At 50.0% G+C, this 21,938-nt stretch overlaps 1 long non-coding RNA gene across 5 annotated transcripts; it reads left to right on the top strand.

Moving 5' to 3' along the window:
• Window positions 1–2,193: 2,193 nt before the first annotated feature.
• LOC137865519 (uncharacterized) lies at window positions 2,194–16,363 on the top strand. 5 transcript variants are annotated; one of them, XR_011101955.1, is made up of 6 exons: window positions 2,194–2,474; window positions 2,741–2,902; window positions 3,409–4,698; window positions 11,943–12,069; window positions 12,196–12,333; window positions 13,522–16,363. It is a non-coding gene; the product is annotated as an uncharacterized lncRNA (long non-coding RNA). The 5 variants fall into 5 exon arrangements; XR_011101957.1 differs by lacking the exon at window positions 2,741–2,902 and having other exon boundaries at window positions 2,195–2,474; window positions 3,409–4,485; window positions 4,596–4,698; XR_011101958.1 differs by lacking the exon at window positions 2,741–2,902 and having other exon boundaries at window positions 2,197–2,474; window positions 3,409–3,620; window positions 4,352–4,698.
• The last annotated feature ends 5,575 nt before the right edge of the window (window positions 16,364–21,938 follow it).

Here is a 21,938-nt window from a genome sequence, read left to right as displayed (position 1 = left end):
AGGATATTTAACATGACTTCTAGTGGCAGGCTGGGTAACAATATACCCGCGTGTGCCAGGCTAAAAATAAGCTCCAGAACCGCGTTTGTACTACGCTGTGAAGTACGGGATCGCGGGGAGAGATTTCAAACGCACTTTCTTGTTTTATGTCTCGCATTAATTACGCTTTTCCTACAAGTCTCTAACACACTGGATGTCAGGTTTTCTTCCTCGCTTGCATGTTCACCTTGGTGTTTGGAAGGTGTTGCTGGATTTTCAGTGTCAGTGCCGCTATTGTGGAGGTGGATTTTTTTTTTACATTAAGCGTTTAAAGGAGTTGCCATCACGATAAATTACAAACCAATGAACAAATATACATAAACAGGGTTTTGTAAAACCCAAAGGCAATGCTGTATATTCCCTAATTTAGGCAAAACTGGTAAAAAAATCATTTATAGAGCTTTATTTTAAAGCTGTTCCAATGCAGTGCTTGAAAAATAAACATTACAACATGCTTCTACATGCAAGTAAAAATGTATTAGTTAATCCAGCTTCTAAACCGGAGTGTAATTTCCTTACAGAATGTGAAGGCAACGTATTTAAAGGGGGAAAAAAAGAAAACCCAGAGGAAATTAGGGGAAGAAAAATCCCTTCTAACAAGCTTCTTTTTTTTTTTTTTTTTTTCTGTTTGGTTTTTAAGCTGATAGCATCCTTGCATTGGACTTCAAAGCGAGTGTGTGTGTGCGTGTGTGCATGCGAGATACGTGTGTTAGAGAAATCCTGCTTGGGCATCGCCTCCAATTTGTAAGAATCGCTGTGTTTCTCCCCATTTTTCACCCTGGAAGCCTTACCTACCCTAAATGACTTCCCCAGAACCAGGCACTGAGCTGGACTTGCAAGCTGGACTTGGTTTGGGGATGTTCCTTGTGGGTTATTCCCCACTGGGAGCCAGCAAACCTCATGTGCCTGTTGGTGCTGGTGGGACTGAAGAGCACTTCTGGGGGGAAATCTGTGCCTTTCTGATACCTCGGAGGGGTCTTCATCCTTCTTTTTGCAGCCCTGGTACCCCAGGATGCCGGCTAAGGGACAGGGACACCCAGGGCTCAAGCTGCTGCTGGGGTACAAGCCAGCAAAGGTACCCAAAACCCCGAGGTTGTAGGATCAAGGTGCCAGACAGATTTCTGCCAGCAATGAAAATGTGGTCGGAGGGACTCAGGAGCTGTTCAAATCTGGGGTAGGGTGAGGAGGGAAAGCTGCAGCTCCTGGGCCCCAGGGCATTGCCCACCCACTGTCTCCGTAACGTACCATCACAGAGGGTTTCCTCTCCAGACAGTTGTGAAATTCACTACTGAGAATTTTTTATTAAACACCTTGAAATTTATGTAGCAAGTACCCATTGCTAGCAGTGAAAGGGAAGCGAGACACCTTGCACGTGTGGCCACCAGCGGCCTGGGAGTGCCAGCAGAGGAGAGGAGGCGATGCTGATGAGGAAGCTGAGGCATCAGTGGTGGGGACGTGGGGCAAAATCCTCAGTTAGGGTTTTGTGATCCATCCCGGGCCCACCTCTGCTTCTGCTCCTCAGGCACCAGCCAGGGGCAGCCCCTGGCTTCTGGAAACCATGCCAAAAAAATCCCAGGTCTCACAAAACCCAACGGGGCCGGGGGCATCCACCCCCTTCCCTCTCCCTCCGTTATCTGCCCGTGGAAGATGCTGGGGGGTGGCTGGCAGAAGCTATATTTCGATAACAAGAATGAAACCAACATGTGTACACAGTTGTTTTCCCTGCCTGGGGTCCGTGTAGTTCTCCTGGAAGGTTAATAAATGGTATGCAAATCCTCTTAAATGGCCGTGTTTACACCACAGCTTAGTGGCTCCAGCCATGTCCTCTACTTTTAACTCCCGAAGTTTGACTGCAAAAAGAATTTGCTTCCCCACGCTCTTTAGAGCTCTCCCCAGGTTTTGTTCTCGCTTTTCTTCAGCAGTCTGCTCTTGTGAACGTAAAGGACATCACCGGAGGAAAAAGAAAAAACTAAAAAATTTGCCTATTGAAGAAAAAAAAAAAAAGAAAAGGAAAAAAGATGTTTTGCTTAAAGACAGGAGGCTACTGTAGTGTAAAATGAATGATTAATAAGGATGAGAAAAACCTGGTTCAACAGGGCAAATGCTCAATAACAGCTCGTTTAATCACTGGCAGATTAGCTGCAAATGCAAAGTGCCGGCTGCAGCGCTGTGCTAACTGCTCTGGGAAGTGTTGGCTACTCCTTTAATGACAGCGTAACCTTTCATTGTGCATTTATTTTAAAAAAGGCCCGGCTTTAAATATCCGAGCGCTTGATTTCTTCCTTTCTCCTCCCTTTTTATTTATTTATTTATTTATTTGGCTTCTCCTACCCTCGATGAATTTTCCGGCGCGGGGACAGGCTGTGAGCCGTGTCACCTCTGCAAATATCGCCGGGCTGGAGCCGTGTCTTTGGGGGAGAATCAAATTTCAGAAGGTACAGGCTCTGGCAACCACTGACTTCCCTCTCTTGATTTCATTTTCTGGCAGCATCGATGCTGTCCTTGCGTAATTGTCCTTATGAGAACCAAGTACACCAAAGCAAGTGCATTTATTTGTCACCACGAGGAGAGTTATCTAGCTTGGAGAGAGGCATTGATGGAGGATGTTCCCTTGATCAATACATTCATTATAAACAGAGGACCGGATTCATTAAGGGCGCCTTTAAAAAACTGTAATTATTTCTCTTGCTAATTGTCCAAGGGCTGTATGCAGATTGTCTCTCCTGTTTGTGTCGAGGAGGGAGGCAGCAGCCGTGCTGGTGGGCAGTGGGGGGACAGAGGCAGGGCCAGGCAGGAGCCCCCTTGCTGCCCTCCACGAGCAGGTCCCCACACCCCCAGCACCCCCCTGGCCACCCACATGCAGGTAAGTTGTGTCATTACGGGGTAAGTGAGAGGTGATTTCCCTGATAACCCATTAAATGTGGAGTTTCTGCTCAAACCCATAACACAAAGAAAAACAGAGTTTGAAAAAAGCTGAGATAGCGGCAGGGGGAAGCGTTGTAAGTCCCAGCCCACAGTAAGAGTCAGAAAGGAGATGGAAACGAAGTCACATGTGTAGGAATTGGATCATTTGAGCTGGTTTTAAGCTCATTTCAATTAACTTGGTAAACTGTGGGCAATAAGCTGCCGCTGGCTGGAGTCACCTTCTCCACTAGGAATGGATGCGGGACGCACGAAGTCCACCAGAGCTTCAGCAGTACCCCAATAACCGTACGGCGATGAGAGGCTGGTAAAGCACACTGTCATTATCTTTAGCACCTTATATTTATATTTGGCTTTCGTGGCAGAAATGTTCCCGTGGCTGTTGTAAGCGAGGCATCACCTGAGTAACAGATTTGCTGACGCTTCCTCTTTGCTTCTCAAATCCAGAGCGCGAGGTGTGAGCGCGCCGGGCTCCGGGAGGCGCTGGGAAGGCTCAGGGAGAATCGCAGCAGTTATCAGAAGGTCTTGCAGGGACCAGGAGCTTTTGTCTTCCACGCCTGCAGGTGGGACAGCGTCACAAAGTCAGCTCGAAGATGCTCGTAGATTGGTCCCCAGGAGGACAAGGTTTTCGGAAGCAGGTGGTGGCCTTCAGAGCACACGTACGTGGTCTGCAGCCTCCCGGATCTGTGGAAGCCATCAAACCAGCTCCTCAGAATTCTTTTTTTTAATTATTATTATTATTTTTTTTTTTTTTAATTTGAAAGGGGATGCAAAAATTGGAGAACATGCTCTTTGCTCCCCTGGGACTGCCCTTTGTCCCAGAGCGAGGTGGCTTTGGTGGCATCCTACACAGAACAGTATCAGTGCCATCAAGAGCAGGAGGCAAGGAGCACCACTGGGCATGGGGACAAAAAAAAATAATAATGATAATCTGGGGGTGATGCCGTTGAGTTTTTGATGCTCATTTACCGAGCTTTTTGCTGGCACACAGACCTCATCACCCCTTTTTCGAGCATCCGTGCGTGCTTCAGTGCTCCTCCACCACCAGACCCGTGCTGCTAACTGCTGGGTCTGCCCTGGTGAGGACTGGGGAGAGCGGTCGATAACCGATATGTATTTCATAAACACTCAGCCAAGGTCAGCAAACAAACACGGGGACGGACACGCAGTACCCTCCTGCTGAGTCCCGGGGTCCCTGGGGGATACTCATTGCTATTGGGGTGCAGGTGGTATTTCTGCCTCTCTGTTTTAATTCAGTCGCTCCCTGAAGAATCCTTATGGGCTTTGGAGCCCTTCTGGCCGCACCTTTTATCAGCTCACACTATCCATCTGTGGCACTGTGCTGGCCTTTCGCGTGACCTTGATTTTGCCCTACCACTAATCTGTGCAGGCAATTCCGGCCCCGCAATCATTTAACCCTTCAGCACTGTGGATGGGATTGTGCTCGCACCACGATGGGAGCAGAAAACCAGCAGCACGAGCAGCTCCTGCTGCCACGGGGATGTCCGTGGCAGAGAGAGGCAGGTGGGCACACTTAACTAATGAGTTTTGCTGGAGCCTTTTGGCCAAGCATTGAGAACAAATGTTGGAGATCTTCTGAAACACCTGGCTGTGGCGCTGGGTGCCTTATACAGGTGAGGCCATTCAAGCTAAAGGGGTGCAGCCAAGTTTATAAAGTCACTAAGAGGAGCTGCTGGTCCTTGAGTCCCCCAGGTCTTCGTGCCTGTGAAGCTAAAGGTAATAGTTCTGACTTCAATTCTTTTTTTTATCCTAAACTCTTATTTAGGGGAATTGCTCGTTGGGGTAATTCTGCAGGCGCTGGGGCAGCCAAAGCGGGGATTGCATCGTTGGATTAGTTTGGTTATTTGAGAGACTGCCATCCTAAATAAGAGATCACCAGTTCATGCTGGTGATTAGGCCCTCGTGCTGCTCTGCTCAGATTAAAAGCCCTGTTTCTCTCCCTGTCAAACACTGTAAGGAAGGAACTTCATCTCTGTAAACCAGCCAGTTTAAGTATTTGAACACTAAGTGGAAGTTTCTGGTGATCAAAGTAATTTCCTTGAATAATGTATTCATACATAAACCTGAAAGAAATGTCATAATTGCAATAAGGTGTCTCTGGGGAGTTTGGTTATCATGATATAATCACATCCCTGGAGAACGAGAGGCACGAGGCATAGCCTTGTGCTTAATAACACCCCAAGGGTGTGATTATCTCATAGCAATCGCACCCTCATTGTGCCATGTGGCCTCGAGAGCTGCAACGGGGATGGAAATGCACAAAATTTCAGTAGAGACAACAAAAACATGGAAACCTGGGCTATTTGGACACAAGTTTCTGCATTTTTTTTTAGATGAAAAGAAAAAAAAAAAAAGCTAGGAGCAGCATGACAAACAGCAGAGAGTGAAGCTGTTTTCTTGCAGAGCAAGGAAGAATGGGCTGCAGTATCTGTCCTCAGCCATCTGCTGCGCCTTGTCCTGCCTTCCCTTTATTTATTTATTTATTCTATTTTTTTTTTTTTAAATCCACCGAGTTGAATTAATGTGGCGGGGCTCGTTCTGACGCGGCGCGGATCTGACAGTGCGTTGGCAAAGCGGCGCGCTGCCTGCGGTACCTGGGCACGGGAGGCAGATTGCTGCCTCGCGGGGAGGAGGGGAGCAGAGCAGCTCCCTGCCACCCAGCCTCCTCTCCCCTCCTCTCCCCAGCCTCCTTCCTCCCAGAAGGGAGGGTGCAAGGCTTGTGCTTTGGTGGGAGAGAAAACGGGGTGCTGCTTTAGATCTTATTTTAGCTCCAGATTTATCACCCTGCTGCTCCTGGAGGATGCTCTCAAGCCAAGGACCTCGCTGCTTGGTGTGGGTCTGCTGGAGCACCTCGGAGATGGAGGAGAGGTTCCCTTGCAGCAGCCATGCCTTAAAGTTGTGTTATTTTCTGTGTGGTCTCTGCTGGTTTCCACGGGGCTGGGGTGCAAAGGGATGATGCTGATGGGGTTTTGGCTCCTTGCCCTGCTGTTGCTCCCTGTCTCCGTGCATGGTGTGGGCAGCACAACCCTGAGACGGTTCAGATGGCAGGGGAGGGCTGCTGGGTGTGGATGGGACAGTTGGGTGCAATATTAAAGGGAAATCACTGAGTTTGGGTTGTGTTCAACGGTGAGGGCAAGAGGAGAAATAATGGACCCCCAGCTCAGCCCTGCCCTGTGGCTTCAGAGGGCATCTGCTCAGACAGCTCCTGGGTGGGATTCCTGGGCTCTAAAAGTGGAGAAATTAGGGTTAGGTGCTGCCCCTAATGCTCAGGCACCATCCATCTGAAACACAGCCCTATGGGCCTGCTGCTGCAGGGTTTGATTAGAGGCATGCGCTATTCACAAGGGAGAGGCAACATCTCGCTTGCCTTTTTTGTCCCTTTGATTAAAAAAGAGGCACAATTTGACTCCTTTTGGATGACAGAGGGGTTAAGCGGTCACCCAGAAAACGGGGGCTTATCGATAAACGTGTGCAACCTTTGTGTGCGTGGCAGAGGCACCTCCTATGTTCCCAGCGTGCTGCAGGAAATATATCATGTTTATAGCTGCTAAAAAAAAAAAAAAAAAAAAGGCTGTTTAAATCTAGTGTCTGCTCTCCCAGGTTTGCAAAACCAGACTTCTTTGGGAGAGAAATCCTTAATATTTTAATGAAAGCTGGGTGGTTGTTACATAAGTGTGGGGAAAAAAAATGCTATTTTATCGTGTTCTTTGTAGTTTGTGATGACTTGCGTGTATAGCTAGGGGGATAAGGGCCAAAATTCCAGCCGTGCCCCTGGGCAGCAGGTCCAGGCTGTTCTGACTGTGGTCTAACAACATCCCAATTGCTTTGTGGCACGGACCCTCCTTGATTTAGTGCCCCCGTTGTGGCTTTCCTATTCTCTCAGTGGCTGCAGAGGATGCAGCAGGTGAGCAGGCAGAGGTGGCATCTCCCTTCTGAAGGGTTACTTCTGTGTCTTACCTCCTCGAGAGCCTTTTCTAGAGACTTTCTGTTTGGCTTCAGGAAAAACACTCCGCAAGCACATCCAGAGAAAAATCCTGGAGTGAGATGAGAATAAAACAAATTTGGGAGGTCGGGCACTCATTGCCTCAGCTGCTGATTAGATTTCTACAATGCTTTCTTAAACCCAACAGCCCCCAAGGTGCAACTAGCATGCTTTATGTTTTTATGGAGTCTCGGCAATTTCCACAAATTGAAAAATTATTTTAAGCTCTCAGAACACGCCGCGATGATGAAATGAGTAAATTCTGTGCATTTCTGATGGTGCTTTTTCATTCTTGCACATGGTAGGCTTGTTTTTGTTTACTCTTAGCTGATGTCAATGAGTTCCGAGTTGGGTTGTTCATTGTTAAAATCACAAAAAGTATATTTGATCTGAGGGGAAAATGCCTGTGAATGCAGATCCTGCACACAGGAGAGCAGGGGAGCAGCCGGTCAGGCTGACCGCTCTCGACAATGTCTCTTTAAGAAAGCTCTGTACTCTCTTGCAATATTAAAGTTGCTAAGGTAACTGTGCATTTTTTTAGAGCACAGCAAAGTAAATAGGTACATGACCTGTATAAATTCTCAGTGCATAAATTACTGGAGCCCTCAAGCTAGAGTAACTTACACACTTCCTTATTTCCAAATGACTTTTTAGCTTCTCTGCCTGTCTAATGCACAAGAATTTGATGTGCACGGTTCATGCAGCAGAACATCTTCTAGAAATCCCGAAGCATGGGCTTTGGTGCAAAAAGGGGCCAGTGAAGCTTAGTGGGACCTCAAGGAGAGAAGTGGCTCAGTGGTCTTCAGCCCTTTGGGTTTGCAGTCCAGAAGGTCTCACCAACTCGCCTGTGCGCAAGGGTTGGCGTGATCCACATCCACGTGTGGGCTCCTGCTGGAAACCTGGGTCTTCTGCCTGCAGCTCTGCCTGACCGCATCCCTGGGTGCAATTCCAGGAGCTTTACTGGCTGATCTGGAAACAACAAGCGCTTAGTGAGACCTGGTTTACATCACCCAAACCAGCGCTGTTCAGCAGCAGCACCGCACAGCACCTCTCAGGCACTGACCCCAAACAATCTCAGGAAAACTGAGGTTGAACAGCTTCTGCTTTGATGCCAAATCCTGCAGCCCATGTCCTTGCCCTTCATCTGTCCTCTTTTGCTCAGTGTGTTTTTGCAGCATCCCTGAGTGCGGCGTGGCTGGAGGGGATAAGGCAGCCTGGCTGATTTCATGCATGCCGTACGTGTGGCATGAGAGCGGTGCTGGATGTTCAGGTCCTGCTGTCTTATGACAAAAGGTGTCGTGCTCCTGATTGAGGTTTCTTGCACAGAAATATGTGCGTGTACATCACGTAACACGTGTACAGTGATTTTTCAAGCTGTGTCAGCCCTGCTGCACAGATGCTGCAGGAATAGCTTGACCGCTTGCAGCAAGCCCGGTTGCTGTGTGCCGTGTGCTGAGATGCTCGGTGTGCACGGGGGTCACTGCTCTGGGATTTTTGGGTACCTGAGCAGGCAAAATTGTCCTAATCCATCCAGGCAGCACACTGAAAGAGGGCATGGATGGGGACGTCCAGGGGCAAGACAGCCCTGGCTTGGTGGGACTCGCTGCTGATATCAGATCGGGGCTGGGATAACCTAATTTCTGGAAATATCTGGACCCTGGGCATGGCTCCATGCTGAGCTCAAGGCAGGGCTGGCAGTGCCAGGGCTACGGGCTCCTGATCACCAATCCCATATCCTGGGGGCATCGCTGCTTGGAAGGGGTTGCTCAGATGTGGCATCTGACCACAGTGTGCACAGCAGTGTTTTCATGCACACCTGTGGATGTGGAAGGGTGTCTGAGTAAAGAACGACTTCTGAAAGGTAGCAGCTTACCTTCCCCTTACACACACCTTAATTTCTATTTCTGCTGCTAGTTACTCGGGGTCTGGCTGAGCTCTGAAGCTGAATCAGCTCATGTTGAAACAGTCCCCGTGGATGTCAGGTGGGAAGAAGAATTTAACTTCCTCCCTTCCTTTGGTTCCTGGGTCTGTTCTTCTCTCTCAGCCAGAGAAACGCATCTCTGGAGACTTCTCACGTGGCGTAGGAGGATGTGAGCAGCCTGGCACTGACAGACCTGAGCGGTGGCTGAGGGCAGGGGAGCTGCTTGGAGGCCAATTTGGAGGGCTGCTGCTCCCTGGGTGCCAGGGCTCGGTGCTCAGGCAGGGTCAGTCGTGCTGAGGACACAGGTCCCAGACCACTGGCTCTGCCATCCCTGCCTGTTGGCTCTTCCTCCTGTGCTGGGGTTTTACAAGGTCAGCAGGAGCTCACAGGTGGCTGGGGGGAATGATCTGAGCCCAAGTCCCAGCAGAAAAATGGGGAGCTCGGTTTCAGGCACTGGAAAGGGCCGGGCATTTCAGTAGGAACCATTTTAGGAGCAGGAGGTTGAAGGGAGCACTGCAGGGAGAAGTCTGATGCCATGGCTGTATTGCCACGGCCTTTGCCTGAATTGCCTTCCATTGTCTTATTTTTAAGGCAGAAAGGAGCTGAGCTGGAAAAGCTCCCTCTGCTCCAGCAGGGACGGAGCCAGTGGGTTCTGGTTTGGTTACACTGCGACTCAGTGGGAGCTGTTGGAGAAGTTGTGCTGTGATTTTTTTTTTTTTTTCCTCCAGCAAAGCGCCAGGAGGTGGGAGCGCTCCTTCCCGCAGCCTTCAAGGATGAGCTGCTGGCTTGTGACTCCTCACTGCAGTGCAGAGTCCTCTCCTTTCCTCAGGGCAGGAGCTTCGCAAGCAGCCGCCTTGGGATCGAGCAGGGGGGCTGAGCAGCTCCTGCTCTGCTTTGTCCCCAACCCCGGGGGCTGGATCCTGGCTGTGGGGCTCCCAAATGCTGCGGTGCGTGGTCCCGCTGGCCCCTTGCTCTCCGCGAGCCGGGGTTGTGCGTTCGGTGGCTTTTTTTTTTTTTCCTTCATGCACTATATTCAGGAGGAGATGGACTGCGCTGGCACGGCTCCAGAGGCAATCCTCTCCTTGCCAGGAAGCCAGATGCATGGTCACATTGCCTGCCTCTCCCTGGCAAGGCTGGGAGAGCTTCAGCAGGTGTGAGCGAACAGCATGCGGGAGCCGCAGGTTGGGCGCAGGCTGCCTCGGAGGGGCCGCCAGAGCCGCGCCGCGGAGCCCCCGGCCGGGCACTGCTGCAACAAACCAAACCCCTGGTGGGTTGATCCTCCCTAGCCCTATCCTCCCTGGGTTTGAACCGGAGCAAGGAGGCAGCAGGATGGAGTGGTTTTCCTCCTCCCCCCCCCTCGAGCCTTCCACCTCCTCAGCAATGTTGCGGCGAGAGCGGGGACTCGCAGTCAGCAGACTGCAGTGACAGATGGCAGGTCATAAGCCCTCGCGCTAATCTACCACCGCAAAAGAAAATAGGGCTGGGGGTGATTCAGCTGCTAGGCCTCAAAGCGAGAGCATGCCGGGATAGCGTGCTCCTCTGACACGTCCTTGAAGGATGCTGCGTCCCCCAGGACGGCGGGGGACAGAAGTAAAGTGGCGACGAAGCAGAAATCTGTTTGCAGGATGAGGCGAATTCTGCAAAACCTGGGTGGTGTGCTCGTAGTTATTTGGAGTAATTGGATTTCTGGGAGCAAGACGCAAGTATCACTAACAGAAAGCTCTGTGAGGAACAATTTGGGATCCAGAGATGAAGCTAGCTGGGCATGGTCATTGTCCCAACCTTGGTTGTCCCCTGGCTGGAGCTGCCAGCACCCATAAATGTATCTGCCAAGCTGTCACCGTGTGGATCTGAAAGGAAGCTGAACCCATGCAGCTCAGCACAGTGCTCTGGAAGCTCTCATGTGGCAGGAGGAATTTCTTGGTGTTTATAAGCTGCAAGGTGCATTTGGAGATGATGTGTTTTCTTGAAGGAAGAGCTCAGGCTGCAGCCCCAGCCACCTGTATGCTGCGGATGCTCCTGGGCTGGATAGTCCTGGTGGAACCAGTGGGGCTCTTGGCTATGGGATGTCATTTATTGATTAAGGAGGGGACAAATGAAACCTTGGAATGCCTCAGATTAGGACCCGTGGGCCAAGTTTGCTGAAAAAAAAAAACAAAACTTAGCTCAGCTGACATGGATGGAGCTATGGGTGTTGTGGTCCTGTCTCCTGGGTCTGTATGGGAAGACCTGGTTCATGCACAGCGTAGCTGTCAGGGCAGCTCCTGCTAGCCTAGCTCAACCACTGCTGATGCCCCCCTAAAAAAGAGGGGGGAAATCAGTTCATTATGAAAACAGGTCCCTGTGGAGGGAGTTTGGGGGACTTTTAAAGTGAAAATGCACCAGAATATGGGCACTGCTGTCTGTGGCATGGAACAAAAAAGCTGATAGGAAAATTTGTGTGGAATGAAAGAAAAGTCATGTAGGGTGCAGAGCAGTCCGTTGGGAGGCCAAGGGAGCAGAGAAGAGCTGACTCATTGGTTTGGCCTTGAGGTGGAGCTCCCTGGAGACTTCATGTGGCCACAACTGATGGAAGTCGGTGTGCCGAGCAGCAGCTTCCCTTCCCTTTGGGTGCCCGAGGAGTGATGTGGCCATCGTGACAAATAACGGTGTGTGGCTGGGGCACAGGCAAAGGTCTGGGGGCACCAAGTGGCTTCTCCCAGCCCCGGGGAGGCCTGTGAGCTCTGCAGTCCCATTTCACATCAGTCCTTCCCAAGGGGCCCAAGCTGCATCGCTAATGACCTGCTGGTTGATCCGGTGGGAAAGGGCCATTTAAAGTGTAAAACCCCCAAGAGATGACTAAATGGGCTTATGACAGCCTCTTGGGGAAGAGTTACCCTCCTTGAAATCCCGTATAGAGCAAACTGCACAACCGGGAGCTACGTCCAGAGATCCTCCAGCGCCCACTCCACTGCTGGAATACCAAAATAAATAGCCTAAATCTATACAGTTTTACCGGAAAATGAAGATAGGAGGGAGGTGGGTGAAAAAATGTTGAGTTCAGGGTCTTGTTTTTAGGGTCCTTCCCATGTAAGTGCACCCAAGGTGCTGGAGGTGAAGGAGCTGCTGGCTTCAGCCGTGTGCCGACGATAATAAGCGGTGGCGAAGCTGGAGGAACGAGCCTGGGCGAGGGAGCTCCCGCTGTGTAAGTCACTCCGTGCAATTCCCCCAGCTCTCCTTATCTCCCCGTGCCTCTGTTTGGCACAGCAGCCAGACAAAGGGCTCACCGCAACTCAGCCTAGCAGCTGGGGAAATTGTTAAAAATTTCCAGCAACTACAACAATTAAGGGAGCTCTCGAGCCAGGGAGAAGAGCCGTCCCCTTAGGATTCCTATCACCGAAGGATAACATTTCCAGGCTTTGTCCAGCAAGAGATGTCACTTCATTTACAGAGATCCCACAATGTCGAGGTATATTGGATATTGCTTATTATACGCAAGACTATCGGGAATCATCTCGGCCGGGCTAATTGTTCCTGGGATTGTGGCCGATGGCATTTTAATTTCAGTAGTGCTGGTGGCTGGAGAAGTTTCTCAGAATTATAGGAGATGAAAGGGTGAGTTTTTTAGAAATAGTAATTGCCCTGTTCCTGGGGATTTATGAAGTCAAGTGCATCCATGAGAGAGAGCATCGTGGACTGGCCCTTCTTGGGATGGAGATGGGATGGGAAACCAGTGAGTTCAACAAGCAGTGGATGGGTTCCCCAACAGCCACCTTGATGTCCTTCGATGTTTGTTTTTATGCCTTGCAAAAATAAAAAAGGCATTGCCCAATGTTGTGTCACTGCTGATCTTACAGTCTTTCTAGGATCTTTCTAGGGTCCTTCTCTTCCCCTCTGGTCCTGCTCTGGGTTGAAGCTGTTCTGGATTGAAGGGGCACCGCGCCTCCAGCTCATGTCCTTTGGCTGGGGGAAATGGGAAGGGGTGGGGGGAGAGGCAGCGAAATGGCTCCGCCGCGCTGTATAAATAGTTGCTTTATTATCATAAAAAAAAAAAAAAGGCACTGAAGATTTTTAGGATCAAAACATACCAAAGAAAATGTAAAACAAAATTAAAATGAAGCCGAGGATTCACATTGTCAGCAGTTATTTTGTCACTGCAAAGCATCTCCTCAAAGGAATATTGTGTGGCGCAGCAGCAGCTGAATGGAGCACGCGGCTCCGGCACTCGCTTGAAAGGGAGGAGCGGGGACATCTTCAGACCCCGGTAATGGATCCCTGGGGCTCCTCGCCAGTCTCGTGGTGGCACCAACATTCCCTGTGAAGTCGGAGGCTGGCAGGTTGCTAAAACTTCCCGGTTTTAACCACATCAAGTGTTGCTGCGGTTTGTTGGATGTATAAAATCGTTTCTCCACCTCCTTTTTACTTTTTTTGGGGGGGAAAAAAATCCAGATATCAATAAGGAACTTGAGAGAGGAAAACACTATAATTATAGCCAAAAAGCTGGCACGGTGCCTGCTGTATAAACCCGTTATTTTGGTAGCATAGAGCTCGGTACTGGAATAATTCTCTGGGTGGAAACTTGGCAAACATGATCTCAGCCTGTGAGCTAATCTTTTCTTTTTCCTCCTGTAATAACATTTTTTTTCCTTCTCCACAGATTTAGCCGTTTGAAAATTGTGCATCCTATTACCGGGATTGTGTATGCACAAATGACCTATGTTATGGGCCTCTGGGGTGATGTGAATGGAGACAAGAGATCTGCATGTTAGATTAAAACCCCTTTGCTGGAAAATTGGTGCCCTGTAGATTCAAATACAATTAGCCTCGATCTGAACCGCTGCTGTGATGGGAACTGGCTGTGGTGGAGGGCGACAGGAGAGGATGGGGCTCCAGGGACCCCGGGAAGGGTTTGGGGATCAGGGGACCCCGGGAAGGGTTTGGGGCTCAGGTCTGTTATGTGGTTGGGAACATCTCTGATTCAATTCCTCACTGCTAGGTGCAGCAGCCTGGCAGCTCGTGATGTCCTAGAGCAAACTGGTCTCATGAAATAACCACCCAAACGCTTGCATAGATGGGAGGATCGTGCCCTGTTGTGACATGGAGGTGGTTATTCCTCCGCAGCATTGTAAAAAGCTTCACGAGCCATGTATGAAGCCCAGGCTTCATTATTAGCCCTTATTTTTAAGAGGGACAGGACAGCAGAGCACCTCTGTGAAACTGCGAAGAGCTCAGATGATGCTGGAGAAACAAATTTCACATTTTGACCTATGTCTGCACTGAAGGAACAGCTCACCTCTGCTCGCAGGTCCTGGGAGCTGTGGATGCTGTGGGAAGAGAGCTGGCCTTGCGTTGAAATCCCCTTCAGCCTGCCACAGACATCTTTCTAAAAGAATATAAGATCAAATCTCCTACTGCTGTGGATGCTGGCGTTCACTTAGGGCAGCCAGCAAACCTGCCTGTGGCTGCAGAGAGGCAGAAGTTCCTCCAGGTCACACAAGTGCTTGGATTTTGCCCCTGCTCCCAACACCGTGCTGGATGCAGGCTGCAGCGGTGAGCACGAGGCAGGGTGGGGAGGTGTGAGCAGCATTGGTGCTGGCAATTTGGGGACTTGGGATCAGAGACTTGGATCCTGCTCCCAAGACGATGTGCCTGCAGTCACGCACTGCTCTTCTCTGTGGTGATGCTGAAGTGGCAGCGACCAGTGGGCTCCTGAGCAGTGACCTGTCCTCGTGTTTCTTTGTCAGAGCTGCCAGGACAGCAGCCAGCTTGGACCCTCACCTCATGGTGGTGTTTTTATGGCTCGGTCGAAGCGGATGTGCCCTGCTGATGTGCTCTGCTGCAGCTCTCAGCGGGCTCCTTGGCTTCATCCCAACACCACGTGAAGGTGGCTGCAGAGCTGCTGGATGAGCGCAGGCTCCCATCTGGCTGGTCTGGCATGGGGCAGAGCTCAGGCTTTGCCCTTTGTCTTTGTGGGTGGGGGGCAGCGTGCAGGGCTTCGTCTCTGATCCTCTTCCTCCTACAGGAATAAACTGGGTGAGTCTGGAAGAGATGGTCTCATGGTGGGGAGACCTAAAGTGATGGTGCTGCTGTTCAGCAGCTTGATGTTGTTGTGCCTCACCTTAAAAACCCACGGGTTACCTTTCTTCAGTACAAATCCATGGGGTTGATACCAATTTTCAGTGCAGGTTTTGGGAATGACATCCTGCAAGGGGTTTGCTCCTTGAGAGCAGGTCCTGGAGAAATAACCCCAACCCTCTCCATCACACTCCAGCTGTGAGCAGTGATGGAGAGGCCAGAGCTCAGCCTGTCCCCAAGGCAGCAGCCAGCAAAAAGCCTTTAAAAACCTGAGGCTGGGCTGATGGTTGTGCATGGTGCCACCTGGATGGGGTGCCACCTGCAAGTGGTCATCAGAAATAGACCTCTGAGCTCCTGCTCAAAAATCACAAGGGCCCAAGGGGAAGGGAGCCTGGTGTGCTGTGCTCTCCTTTTCCAGAGCTTTCTTTAACCTTTGGAAATTCACATTCATGCCATGAAACTTCTTAGGAACAGAGAGAAGAACATCCTGGAAAGAAAACTTGGATGTTAACCTAAGAAACCCAGGTGTTTCTGCTGTGACGGGAAGGTGTCGTGGTAGGGTCTCCATCCATGGGAAACGGGTCTGCATCTTTCATCTCTGCTGCCTCCAAGAGAAAAAAAAATAAAGCCACAACCCTGGAATATTTTATCTTGTTCCACAGGACCCTAGCAGATCTCTCCCCTGGGCCCATAAATCCTTTCCTGACTGTCACTGCTGCTCCCGAACTCCAGTGCGGCACAGGGGGAGAGCGAGCTTTGTTCCTGTGCAGCGCAGAGGACGTGCCACAGATAATTTAAGGGGCCGTTTTTCTTTTGAGATGACATTAAATATTCTTTACTTTAAGGAAAAAAAAAATAAAAATCATCCACACCACTTGGCATAAAGCGATATATCCAGAAGAAGGGCAGATGCTGTTTAATAAAAGGCACGGTGCTTGCATCCATCCTCCTGGCGAGGTGCGGGGTGGCTCCTCGACCAGCAGCAAGCTCCACAGCTTTTAAGATGTGCTTCATACCTGCAGCCCCACTGCAGAGAAAGGGAAATTCTGAATCGACCAAAACCTTCTAGAATTTTGGGTTTTGCCTGACCTATTTTGGCATCTTCCTGCCCCCTGCGTAAATTGTGCACTTGTGGCCTGGGCTGAGGTTGTGGGAGCAGCCCAGGGAAGGACGCGGCCCCTGGAGCTTGATCTGCTTTGCTTGGGGGCAATGGCTGAGCCCAAGGAGGGTATTTCAGTAGCAGTGGATCAGAAGCTCCTGAGATGGGAGTGCTCGAGGCTGGGGGAGAAGTCCTCCTGCTCTTACAGTAACCAGATTTGACCAGGAAAGCAGTGGAAGAAAACAGAGCTCCTCTGCTGGTACCTTGTATCAGGTCTCTCTCAAGGTAGAAGCATGCAATAAGCTGTCTGCAATAAACTTTCACAGCAGTGAAAAATAAGAGGAATATGTAATGGGGAAAAATCTGATTCTGACCCGCTTCACCCCCTCTCTCTTATTTCTTCCTTTTGCTTTCCCTGCTACAGAACCAAAATTAGAAAACAATATATATAGGGAAATGGCATCCAGAAAAATGTTATGGGAAGGAAAGGAATGAGTCAGAAATGGAGTAATACCAATCAAATTGATTTTCAAAGACCCTAAAAATATTCTCGTGATTCAAGCGACTAAAACTTCAGGACGCTGTGGACTCAGGAGCGGGTTATTTTCCAGTCCCTCACTCTGTCAGACCCCAAACGACCCCTCTCAAAAACCTATTCCTCTAACCTTTCCGTGCCTTTAATGGAAAGTTTGCCACTTGCTTATCTCATTCCTCCTTTGAGCTGTCAAAGGCACCTTGACTTGCTTCCAACACTTCCTTCCAGTGCTAAGGTCTACGTGTGCCTCTTACTGCATGAGTCAAGAGTTCGGAAACGAGACTGGAGGGTGGAGAAATCTTCTGATTCCTAACTAAATGTAATGGGTACTTACAAATTAAACTACACAAATGAGTCTTTTTTTTTTTTTTAATTATTGTATTTGTGTTATATCCTGAGAGTTTTTTATTGTGTAACAACTTATAATTTGTGAGCAATTAATTTGGGGTATCTGAACGCATGCACTTCTGGTGCAGGTGGGATGGAGATGACTTGCAGATCCCAGCTTTTACTTGGCAGCTTCTTGTTCCCTGTAACAGTTTGACCTCAAACAGCCAAGGAGCTGGTTTTAGAGCAGCAGAGAAAGAATTTCAGAGCTGACCTGAACTCGGTCAATGCAAAATTATACATGCCTTTGCCAAGTAAACACTGCAGCGTGCCCTCAGTTTAACTGTGCCTGTTCCAAAGAGGTGCTCGTGGTGACTTGGTACGGCGAGGAGCTGGAAATTGTCAGCTTGCTGCTTTGGTCTTTGCCACTCTCATACAAATTTTCCTGAATGGCTTCGTGTGTTTGTGTGTTTTTGTAGGAGCGTCGCGGCGTGTTTGATCTGGGTGCATCACGCATCTGCCTCGCGTAGCTCCCGTCTATCCCATGTTAATTACATCGCTCTGGTGACATAATAAACACCGAGCGGGTTGTGAATAGATTATTTATGATGCCACCTGAACTCTAAGTAATTATAGCCGTGTAATTTAGCTTCCCCCTATTTCATTTTATATATAATGTAATATTTCAAAATATTCCCGTGCACATCTATCTTTAGCGCTGTGTTTGAATGAATAAATTGTGATTCTCTTTCAAAGGTAATATATCAGCAGTGCCCTTAAGGGAGGGCGCTGTAACTCTGTCAAGAAGGATCCATAAACTAATTTGCACATAAACAGAGACAATGGCTACTTACACCTCACGCACACCTTTGTGCACAGCAGATAATACCCTACTCACCTGCCTGGGTGTATTTAAGTCTAAAGTTCCCCTGTCAAAGCACTGAAAGAGGGAGTGCAATGAGTCTCAGCCCAATGGTTTTTAATACGGGACCTTTCTTGTAATTCAAGCGGGTGGGGCAAAATTAGTATTGGGCAACAAATATCTCATGGTAAACGAGATGGAAGTGTTAATGCTTACAGCTGGGGGGTAATGTTGCTTTTGGGGAGTGTTGTTTGCTGGTTGTTGGCGTTTGCTTATGGGCTGCAAGGATCCAACTTCCAAACCTACAGCAGCCTGGTGCTTTGGGAATGAGACCTTTGAATGTCTCCGCAGGTCATTGAGGGGGCTGAGCTGGTGCTGACAGATCAGGAGAAGTCCCAGCCCAGCCCGTGCATCCCTTCTGCTCTAGGGACTGCCCTCTCTGCTCTTGCTAACAGGCAGCAAATGCTCACCATGGGCTCTCCCCACCCCACTCCCACCTCTTTCCCCTCGTGCTCACTTGCTGCTGGACAGGGGACCCCGACCGCCCCTTGCCTCAGTTTCCCCAGCTGTAGATGTGTTAAAATAGTGCTTTGTAACCTGGGAGAGGGTTACGTGATTCAGTATGGGGACAGGTTCCTGCTCAAAGGTGCTAACCAGAAGCTACAGACTTGACTCAGCGTGAGAACATCAATTAGGAGCTGGGAAATCAGCCAAAAATATTTGTGGGTTGGCTTCCCCAAGTGCTTTGAGATCTTCATACGAGAGACCATGTAAATACACTGTATTATTATATCGTATCCTTGAAAAACCCATCTGCTATGGTTTCACCCTCTTTTTTCCCTTAGAGCCCTGCGGGCTCATTCTTCATCCTCCCTGCCCCAAAGTCATGGCTGATGGCAGTGCCCTTGAGCGGTGAGCAGCGCCGTTGTCTGCCCTGCTCCAAAACCCATCGCACCCAGGGCTCCCCCAGCACCGAGGGTGTGCGTACGTTTATGGCGATTAAAAGGTACTTAAGAGAGTCAGAATCTTTTTTTCTTTTTTTTTTCTTTTTTTTTTTTTTAATTAAAAATGTCGGGATTCAAACTTTGCACGGGATTTACACTGGCTCCAGTCCCCAGTTGGCATGTGTGAGGCGGCACCCGGGAGATTCGAGGTTTCCATGACATCATCCGGTAACTGTGAGCCTATCAGTTAATTAAATACTATATCCATGTATTCTAGTTAATTGATGCTTCCTTTACATGGTTTATTGTGCTGCAAACTGGTATTGCTTCTGTCTCACTGAGCAAACACAGAGAGGGAGAGAGAGCAAGAGCCGCCGGGATGCTCCAGCTCGCCGCGTGGCCGGGGGAGCGGTGGCTGCTGGCACGCCGTGCCCGCCGTGTCCTGCAGCATCCCCTGGGGTTACCCATCCATGGGGCTTTGTGGTGGTCCTGTGGGTGCTGTGGGCATCTCTTGTGGATGAGCTGAGCCGAGCAAGGCTTATGGTTTCCCCTGTCCAGGTTTGTGTCAGGCTGCTGAGGGCTGGGTCCTGAAGTTGGTGCGCAGAGGAGGGATTTTGGTGGGACCTCCTGTGTTCCTGCGGTGCAGGAGAGCGGGGTCCTGCAGGAACATGGCTGAGCCCAGAGCAGGCTCTGGGATGTGGCTGCTCCTCCTGCCTTAGGGGAGGGGAAAACACATCACCCCTGTGGTTTTTAGCAGATGGAAATATCTTAAGTCAGGAAATCCAGCATGGTTGGGAGTTGGTAACGTAGCGTGGTCTGGCAGCAGGAGCTGACCGCTGCCCTCCAGCAGCACGCCTTGGGCTTCTGCAGCTTGTCCCAGGGGTTCAGTCCCAGCGGGACCTTTTCCACAGACTGTGTTAGAGCAGGGAGACAAAGCCTCACGGTCCCCACAGAACCACCACCTGATGGTTGCCTCTTCCCCTGCCCCAGCCAGCTCCTGGGGGCAAAAGCCAGTCCTTATCCCTCGGCGGTGCCCCAGGGCATGTGCACCTTCTTGTTCTTCTTAAGCTTTGACTCAACCGCAGCTGCTAGGAGGAAAAACAATATTTTCGGTTACTGGATTGCAATCCAGAACGTAATTTCAGCAGCTTTTTCTCAGGAGTTTGGTCATCTCATAGTCTGGGACTGGCAGATCTCTGGTCTCCTGTTCTGACCTTCTGCTGTTCCGGGGGCAATGTGTGTGCTAGTGGTGGGGGGGAAGAGATGTGAAGCAGGACTTGAGGGAGCCTAATCCACAGGAGATTTGACAAACCCCAATTTCAGCTCAGGCTCCGCATGTGGAAATTCAAGACACATCTGCATGGTGCTGTGTGCGTGTCCATGCTGATAGCAGAGACCCTAAAACATGAGACAGTCCAGCTGGCAATGGGAATGTTTCTTCAACTTAACTCCCAAGGAAACACTATTTCAGGGGCTTCAGATGAGCATATTCAAAGAGGAAAGGGTGATAGCCAGTGGTCAGTCTGTATAGGATATCTTCTCTCCCTCCTTTTTTTTTTTTTGCCCTTTCGTTCTCTTCCCTCTTCTCACCAAATGTAAAAATTCCCCTGAGAGAAGCTGGGATGCTGCAAGCACGCAGAGAACCTCTCCCAGGGGTGACCTTGTAGGGTTTCCACCTTTACTCTCTTGGCAGCTTCCAGGCTATCCTTTTTCAAGCACACAGCTCTTGTCCTCCTGCAGCTCCATACTTCGGGAGAGGGAAGGAAACACCACGAGAGTTGCCTTCTCCAAAAGGTTTGCTTCTCAGCGCTGCTCTGGTTTTCTTCCAAAAGGCAGAGTGGCCCCGGCCCTCCGAACAGCCGCTGCAGGTGGAGTCAGGTCCAGGCGAGGGGGCCAAGGCAACAAATTTACATCCCATCGCAGTAATCCCCCTCCAAATGATCCCCTCTGATCCTGCCACCACGCTAAGTGCTGCAGTGGTGGTGCACTTTGGAAAATGGTGCTGTCTTCTATTAAAGGCAGGTATTTTTTTTCTGTAATTCTCTTTAGTGTTGCCTTTCGAGGCCCCTCTATGTGGCTCCTTTCACTTCTAATTACTGCACTAGGAGATTACAGTGTGGTGCTGGCGACAGAGAGAGGAAGGGGGAGGAATGGGATGGTGGAGAGGGAAAGATTTCTGCGGTAATTTGCATTTAAAGCTGGCACTCAGCATTATATCTCCCTGTTCACCCATTGTCTATAAACATTTTAGCTCTTCCTTCTGCCTCATCAGAATGAATTAAGCATTTTCATTGCACCACCAGCCTAATTAGAGTCATTTACTATGTTGACACAAAGGGTTTTTTTATGAGCATCTCAGCTTTAATACACTACAGCAACATTGGAAACCTCCGATCAAAAGGTAAATGTTTGGGGGTCAGAGATATTTTTCAACATTCTCCCAAGAATACAAACAAGTTCCCGGAGAGGTGACGAATGCGCTCGCGGCCCCGCTGGGACGCCGGCGAGTTTGCACAGGGAAGGAAGGTGCTCGAGAGCTCCTTCTGCCTCTGGGTTGTACTTGTTGAAGGGGAATGGCTCAGCACAAGGCTGGCTTCGTGCTCGGCAGGCACTGAGCAGCGCGGGGCATTTGTTGGGTGGCATCGAAGGTTGGAGGGGGAGGACTCGGTGTGGTTCATCAGCTCAGAGCTGGGCACAGCGTGGTGCTGGGTGCTCCACGTGGGCACCCTGCAGCCTGAAATGTGGAGGTTTCAGGTGGCTCTGGGTGCTTTATTATTAACTATTATTATTGCCCTGCAGTTATTAACCCAGAAGAGGACGCTCCCTCCTGTGCCCCAATAGTCTGGTTTCTTTAAGAGCTTTTAGAGAGGGAAGTGGCCAGAAGCTTCTCAGAGATCCAAGCACAGTCACCACATCAGCACCTTTGTGCTGGATGCATGCTCCCAGATCTGCCCCTGTTCCTGGGGATCTTTATGCACACCGAACTGCAAATATTTTTTTTGCTAGCTTACAAGAGCCACACGCACAGGTCTGTAGTCCCTGGGTTCGGTGTCGGAGCCCTTTTGAAAACGGCTGTGACATTTCACGCCTTTATGGTGGCTGATTTCTGCCCGGGTTCCTCCTACAAAGCTGTGCTTGCCCAAGGCAAGGAGGTGCCCTCCTGGTACAGGAGCCTGGATGAGCACAGGAATCTTTGCGGGAGGCTCGATCCTCACAGTTCTGAGCAAGGAAT

The sequence above is a fragment of the Anas acuta genome, chromosome 16, assembly GCF_963932015.1.
Source record: "Anas acuta chromosome 16, bAnaAcu1.1, whole genome shotgun sequence".
Classification (NCBI taxonomy): domain Eukaryota; kingdom Metazoa; phylum Chordata; class Aves; order Anseriformes; family Anatidae; genus Anas; species Anas acuta.
The sequence above is the reverse complement of the archived record's forward strand: the minus strand, read 5'-3'. Positions and strand labels throughout refer to the sequence as shown.